Consider the following 8,083-nt stretch of genomic DNA (forward strand, 5'->3'; position numbering starts at 1 on the left):
CAGGCTGCTTCCCGATGCACCTTTTCTGCTGGGGAGTGCCCAGACAAAAGCCATCTGCTCCTGGACCAGAGGAGTCCCTGCAGAGTCATCGACTTCCTCCAAAGGCCGGTAGGTTGCACTGGAGTCCGGAGGCGAAGCGCCGACACATGGGTGCCTTCATCTGCCCGTCACCTCCCGATTTTTGCAGTGTGTTTCTTCTGAACAAGAATGTGTGCCCTGGAAGCCAACTCAAGTCCCAGTACTAGGTTTCTCGACATTTCTCCAAGTCCCACCTGAGTCAGGTTGTAGGCTCCGGGGCCTGGCCCCTTTCAATCCGCATCAAAGAACATGGCGATCCCGTTTGGGCACAAAAGCTCAGGGCGTTGGTCCCCGCGATCGCGAAAGCCCACTTCCGGAAAAACTTGACCACTAACGGTAAGCTTCAGGGGCAGCAAAAAGGGGAAGAAGGGTTTGCATCCCCTGGCGTCATTTCCGGGTCCGCTCTAGAAACCTCGGAAGTTTCCGCGTCTCTGTCGTTTATTCCGACTGTTAATGCTCCATGTGTCTTTGACTCTCCTCACCTTCCCTTCTAAACAGGCGGGGAAGAAAGGTCCAGGTTTCCCAGAGAAATTGTGCGGAAAAAGTTTCAAAGTATATATACAAAGGTAGACAGAATAGTACAGTGCATCCGATATACCTGTCACACCTTCAAGTATTACCAACTCGGCCGGGCGCGGTGGCTCAAGCCTGTAATCCCAGCGCTTTGGGAGGCTGAGACGGCCGGAGCACAAGATCAGGAGTTCGAAACCAACCTGGCCAACACAGTAAAACCCCGTCTGTACTAAAAATACAAAAAACTAGCAGGGTTTGCTGGGCGCCTGTAATCCTAGCTACTCGGGAGGCTGAGGCAGAATCGCTTGAACCTCGGAGGCGGACGTTGCAGCGAGTTGAGATGGCACTACTGCACACCAGCCCGGGCGACAGTGCAAGACTCCTCTAAAAAAAAAGGAGGAGGAGGAGGAGGAGAAGGAGGAGGAGAAGGAGAAGAAGAAGAAGGCGTGGTGGCACATCTCTGTAATCCCAGCTACTCGGGAGGCTGAAGCAGGAGAATCACTTGAACCCGGTAGGCAGAGGTTGCAGTGAGCCGAGATCGCGCCATTGCACTCCAGCCTGGGCAAAAAGAGTGAAACTCCGTCTCAAAATAATAATAATAATAATAATAATAATAATAATAATATCATCAAGTATCTAGTCACTGTGCAAATTTCTCTAGTTGTTTTGTATGTATTCCACCATATAGATATAGCCAGGAGCGGTGGCTCACATCTGTAATCCCAGCATTTTGGGAGGCGAAGCGGGTGGAACACTTGAGGCCAGGGTTTGAGACCAGGCTGGCCAACATGGTGAAACCGTATCTCTACTAAAAATACAAAAATTAGCCGGGTGTGCTGGTGTACGCCTGTAATTCCAGCTACTTGGGAGGCTGAGGCAGGGAAATCTCTTGAACCCGGGAGGTGGAGGTTGCAGTGAGCCAAGAGCATGCCACTGCACTCCAGCCTCAGCAACAGGAGTCTCCATCTCAAAAAAAAAAAAAAAAAAAAAAAGATACATATTATAAAAGGCATGTACATGTATATACTATATAACTTGTTTCTTACAGTTCATCGGACATATGAACTGTAAAAGTGACACATTCAGCCACCTGGCTGTCACTACAGTACTATAAGTTCAGTTGGTTTTAGGGCCTTTGTAATTGCTGTGCCTTTGCCTCCAGTGCTTTCTCCCAAGATCATAGCTGACTCTCCACATTCCCATATCAGCAGAAAAGTGACCTCTTCAGGAAGCCCTTCCCTGGCCACCCCATCTAAAATAGTTTCTCATCTAGCCTTCTCCATCACATTACTCTATTTTATTTTCTCATAATTATGATACATTTAGCACTATCCAAAATTATCTTGATAATCTATTCCAGGGATCCTCAATCCCGGAGCCACAGACTGTGGCCTGTTAGGAACAGGACCACACAGCAGGAGGTGAAGGGCGGGTGAGCATTATTGCCGAGCTCTGCCCGCTGTCACATCAGCTGTGGCATTGGATTCTCGTAGGAGCTGGAACCCTGTTGTGAATTGTGCATGCAAGGGATCTAGTTTGTGTGCTTCCTTAGGCAAATCTAACAGCTGATGATGTGAGGTAGAATAGTTTCACCCAAAGCCATCTCCACTGCTTTATGGTTTTACTTGTTTGTCTCTCCTATTAAAATGAGAGTTCCAAAAGAATAAAGACTTGCCTATTTTGTATAACTTTGTTTCTTAGTGCCCAGTATAGTGCCTGGCCTGTGGTAAATATGTCGTGAAGGTTGTTTCATATTCAGGATTGGAATGTGTGGAGACTGAATACAAATAAAAGCCAATTTGTAAAAAATTTACTGCATGCAAGGCACATTGTAAGTTTTCATTTAATACAAAAATTCTATGGGGGTGGGGTAATATTGTTATTTCCATTTTACTGAAAAGCACACTAAGTAAAATGTCTCAACCTCCTCAGCAGATACTAGGGGACAACTTACAGAGCCCGAATCATTCTGGAAGAAATGTGGCTTGACATATCTGCATGCATGATAAAGGAGGATTAATATTCCTTCAACATGGAAATAAGTGAGGAGCTGTAGTTATCCAGAAGAGGTGTAAATAAAGCCACAACAGCCTAAGGGTGGAAACGACAATGTTCCCAGCTTCCACCTCACTTGGAGAGTTGTCATACACGCTGCTTGTAAATGAAACATTTCTAGCACTTGGTCTGCTGTTGTGCTCTAAGAAACAGGAAGGTAGAGAACCCAGGTGCCTCCACTACTGCTCCCACAAAGGTAGGTCTGAAAATAAACCACAGCAATTCTACCTGCAATGTAACCTACGTTTCCCCTGAAAAAGAAGGAAACTCATTCTAGAATGAATGAAATAGGTGGGTCAACAGACAAGTTTGACTCTAGAAGTGGATAACTAGGCTGATTAATAACAAATAACTTATTTTTTCTTTTAAGACAGGGCCTCACTCTGTCGCCCAGGCTGGGGTGCAGTGGCACAATCAGGCTAACTTCAGTCTCAACTTACTGGGTTGAAGTGATCCTCCCACCTCAGTCTCCCGAGCAGCTGCGATTACAGACATGCGCCACAACACCCGGCTAGAAATGGGATTTCGCCATGTTGTCCAGCCTGATCTTGAACTCCTGAGCTAAAGTGATCCACCTGCTTCGGCCTCTCAAAGTGCTGGGATTATAGGCATGAGCCACCAAGCCTGGCATGAATAACTATTTTTGACAGTTATATCTTTCATGCCCTTTCAAGTGCTATTGTAAAATGCAAATTGGTATTTTATCATCTTCATTTTAATGTGGGGGAAAGGGCAGGCAGAGAATGAACAAGAGCCTCAAAAACCCACCCATGCAGCTCGGTTGTAAGCACAAAAGCTTTCCAAACAGAGTGAAGCTTCATATAACAAACAAACAATCCATCTAGAAATTCTACTTTCAAAAATCATTGCTGGCCGGGCGCGGTGGCTCACACTTGTAAGCCCAGCACTTTGGGAGGCTGAGGCGGGCGGATCACGAGGTCAGGAGTTCGAGACCAGCCTGGCTAACACAGTGAATCGCCTTCCTTACTAAAAAAACCACAAAAATTAGCTGGGCGTGGTGGCATGCGCCTGTAATCCCAGCTACTCAGGAGGCTGAGGCAGGAGAATCGCTTGAACCCAGGAGGCAGAGGTAGCAGTGAGCCAAGATCGAGCCAGGGCACTCCAGTCTGGGTGACAGTGAGACACTGTCTCCAAAACAAAACAAAACAAAACAAAAATCATTGCTTTGTAGGAGTGCAAAGGTCGCTTTGTTTGTTCAGAGAAACAAATTTAATCTAGCCCTTCAAATGGATCCTATCATGCTGTTAGCAGCGCCAATCTGTAAGGGTCTGCAGCAACTCGATTCTTGCCTCCTCAGAGGAAATAATTCATCCGAGGGGCATAAGGCAGAGTTAGAGATGGAGGCAAGTTTAAGAGCAAGAGTGAAAGTTTATTAAAAAGTTTTAGAGCAGAAATGGAAGAAAGTAGAGTACACTTGTTAGAGGGCCAAGCAGGCACCTTGAGAGACCCAAGTGCCCTGTTTGACTTTTTACTTGGGGTTTCAGACTTTGGCATGTCTCCAGGATTTTGCATCTCTGCTCCGTTGATTTTACCTTGAGGCAGGCTGTCCGCAGGCTGACAGCGCTTGGGAGGGGAACATGCGCAGTGTATTAATGAAGTCATGCGCAAGCTCATTTGAGGCGTTTTTCCCTTACCAGTCTTGTTCCTAAAGGAAGGTCGTTTACCAGTTAAAATCAGCCATTTTGTTTTTTGGTGCCTGTGCTTCAGCCCACATGCCCAACTCCTGAAATCTTATCAGGAAGCTGCTGATCACCAGCTTCAGGTGTTTTCTCTATATTGGGAGATTGCCTTTACCTGTCACTGGCTGCAACGAATTATTATTTTAGAGAGACGGTGTTAACAGCCACCTGACCTTCTCTTGATGGTTGCCTGACATTCCTGGGTTGGGAGTGCTCTCTGGCTCTGCTCATGTCTGCCTAACTACCTACTCTAACGATGCTGGATAAGAATTGGTAGCGGCAGAAAATTATAAACTCCACTTTTTCTTTTTTCTTTTTTTGAGACAGCTCACCCTGTCACCCAGGCTGGGGTGCAGTGGTGCAATCTGGCCCACTGCAACCTCCGCCTCCCGAGCTCAAGTGATTCTCCTGCGTTAGTCTTCCGAGTAGCTGGGACTACAGGAGTGCACCACCACGCTCGGCTAATTTTTGTATTTTTTAGTAGAGATAGGGTTTCACCATGTTGGCCAGGGTGGTCTTGAACTCCTGACCTCAAGTGATTCACCCCTCTGGGCCTCCCAAAGTGCTGGGATTACAGGCATGAGCCACCGAGCCTGGCCCACTCCACTTTTCCTTCAAGCAAAACCTGTAATTCTTCCGTTTCTTGCCTCCTAGTTTCTTAGTCATTTTTTTCCTATTAGCCCTATTTGTATTTGTTTGTTATTAATGCACTATGACTAATAAAAACTTGCCTAGGGTCAGAAACTGTGAGCTTTAGCAAAAACAACAACATACAAACAAAACTCAAAAGTTTTTTCAGATAAAGGTTTTTCAAGTACAATTAAGAGCACGATTCTGCTCAGGTGTGGTGGCTTGCGCCTGTAATCCCAGCACTCCGGGAGGCCGAGGCAGGCGGATCCCTTGAGGTCAGGACTTGGAGACCAGCCTGGCCAACATGGTAAAACCCCAAGTCTACAAAAAATACAAAAAGTAGCTGAGCGTGGTAGTGGGTGCCTGTAATCCCAGCTACTGTAGAGGCTGAGGCAAGAGAATGTCTTGAACCGAGATAGCGGAGGTTGCAGTGAGCTGAGATCACACCACTGCACTCAAGCTTGGGCAACAGAGCGAGATTACATCTCGGAGAAGGAGCAGGAGGAGGAGGAGGAGGAGGGGAAGGAGAGGGAGAAGGGGAGCATAATTCTGAACAATGTAGTCATTTTAGAAACTTTTGGGATAAACCTGAATATTCAGAGTTTTCTCTGGCCATAAAATAGAAGATAGGAAGGATGTAAATTTTTATTCATATGGAGAAAAAAGACACAGTTGTCCCTATGTTATCTTGAAGAAAGCTCCTGTTCTTAATTTCCTAACTGTAATAATTCTCAAAGGACTATCTGTAAAACAAAGGAAACAACCACCTGCTAAATTAAGAATTCCAAAAAATTTAATTGTATCTTCTGTGTAATATAAACATCCATCTAATTGCCTTGCTTATTAATCATTCTTTAAAAATTATATATAAATTGGTTCTATGACCACTATAAAAGTACCTGTGTTTTATTTGTTATACAGAAAAGTTTAAGGTTCAATGTAATCTTTAAGGGACCTAAATTGGCATAATAATATTTTCATAATTGGGAGGAGGGGTTATGACTTTCCTTCAATGCTTGGGGAAAAAATCACTTTGCTGCTTGTGGCAGCAGTATTAACTATAGCTGTAAGATTAGACAGCTTAAGTGTAATGCCAACACCAGATGTGGTAGAACAGTGCCAATCATAGAGAAAGAGTCAGAGTACCTACCTCTGTACTCCCTGTCACATGAGATGTATTTCTGTCCTAAGCCAATTGGATTATTCTTCCTTTTTCCCATTTTTATTTTTTATTTTGCAGGTGAATGATGCATTCTAACTCAACAGTCTTACCACTTACCAAGTTCTCAAATCTATTCTGCATGATCCCCTCCTCTCTGATAAATCTCCTTCTCTGAGTCCTTTAGCTTCCTGCTCCTGTATGGATTAGTTGCATTCTAGGTTTCTTGAATAGCTGTCATCCTGTGGTTTTTCATTTTTGAGTTCCTAGATTGGATCCATCATTTCCTGAGTTCTATGTCTTTCTCTTTCTTCCTCCCTATTCTCCCTGTAGTATATATATTCAGTTTGCTTCTTAAAATGTAGATCAGCTTTTTGAGTCGTCATAGGTTTATAAATGTCTTTATTCCAACTTCACATTTAATGTTATGCATAGCTATGGAATTCTGTGTTAAAACATTTTTCCTCCAGATTTTGAGACATTATTTTGTTTTCTCCTAACATTCATTCAAGGTTGCTGATGAGACGTCTGATGCAGAAAGAGTATCTTTCTCTTGTAGACTAATAACTTGCCCACCACCACTACCTCTGAAAGCTGTTATAATCTGATGTAGTTTGCTATCAGTCTTATGCCACCGTGAGCAGGTTTATAAAAGTCTACTCCTGAAGGCTGAGGAAGATGAGAGGCCAAAGAAAGAGGCTGACAATTCAGTTTGTCAGAAAGAAACATTTAGTAACAGAAGCCATGTCTTGAGTGGCAGCTAGACAAGATGATGGATCCCCACATTGTCACCGGCCAAACCCAGGGCTTATGAACCCCAGGGGTTTGGCTTTTTTTTTTTGTTTTTTTTTTCTTTTTTGAGACAGGATCTCCTTCTGTCACCCAGGCTGGAGTGGCCAGATCTTGGCTCACTGCAACCTCTGCCCTCCCAGGTCAAGCGATTGTCATTCCTCAGCCTCTGGAATAGCTGGGACTACAGACACGCCCCACCATGCCAAAACCAATTTTTGTGTTTTGGGTAGAGATAGGGGTTTCACCATGTTGGCCAGGCAGGTCTCAAACTCCGGACCTCAACTGATCTGCCCACCTCGGCCTCCCAAAGGGTTGAGATTACAGGTGTGACATACCACGTCCAGCCTAAGGGCAGGATTTACATATAGTAAGTATGTGATTACAATAACATCAAGGTTGTTTTCACCTAATTGCAGGATTTATTGTATCTCAAAGTAGAACTCTTAGAGGCATTCCCAGAACTGGGGTTAATCAGAAGTCAACATGGTGGATTAACATCCAAGATGGAGTGGCTTTCAGCCGGGTACAGTTGCAGTTGGCCAAGATCATGACACTGCACTCCAGCCTGGGCAATAGAGCTAGACTGCTAGCTAGCACACACACATATATACATATATATAATATTCATACATGCGCATCTTTTTGTACTCTGTTACTTAGTATTATTTCCTTCATATCTTTTCACGAGAGATAGCAGATTGCCATAGTGAAGAGTGAGAGATGAATAAATATTTATTGAAATTATATGTAATGTCCTTTGATCATTGTACAGCTTGGGAGCCCATATTCAAACCTCTTTGATGATCATATGGTCTAGGAAAGAAAGTGCTTTGTTCACGTTACAAGAGAAAATTAAGGGCCAGGCGCGGTGGCTCAAGTTTGTAATCCCAGCACTTTGGGAGGCCGAGACGGGCGGATCACGAGGTCAGGAGATCGAGATCATCCTGGCTAACACGGTGAAACCCCGTCTCCACTGAAAAATACAAAAAACTAGCCTGGTGAGGTGGCGGGCGCCTGTAGTCCCAGCTACTCCAGACACTGAGGCAGGAAAATGGCATAAACCCGGGAGGCGGAGCTTGTGGTGAGCTGAGATCCGGCCACTGCACTCCAGCCCAGGTGACAGAGCAAGACTCCGTCTAAAAAAAAAAAAAAAAAA

Source organism: Rhinopithecus bieti, unplaced genomic scaffold (assembly GCF_001698545.2).
Source record: "Rhinopithecus bieti isolate Rb0 unplaced genomic scaffold, ASM169854v2 scaffold_18466, whole genome shotgun sequence".
Taxonomy (NCBI): Eukaryota; Metazoa; Chordata; class Mammalia; order Primates; family Cercopithecidae; genus Rhinopithecus; species Rhinopithecus bieti.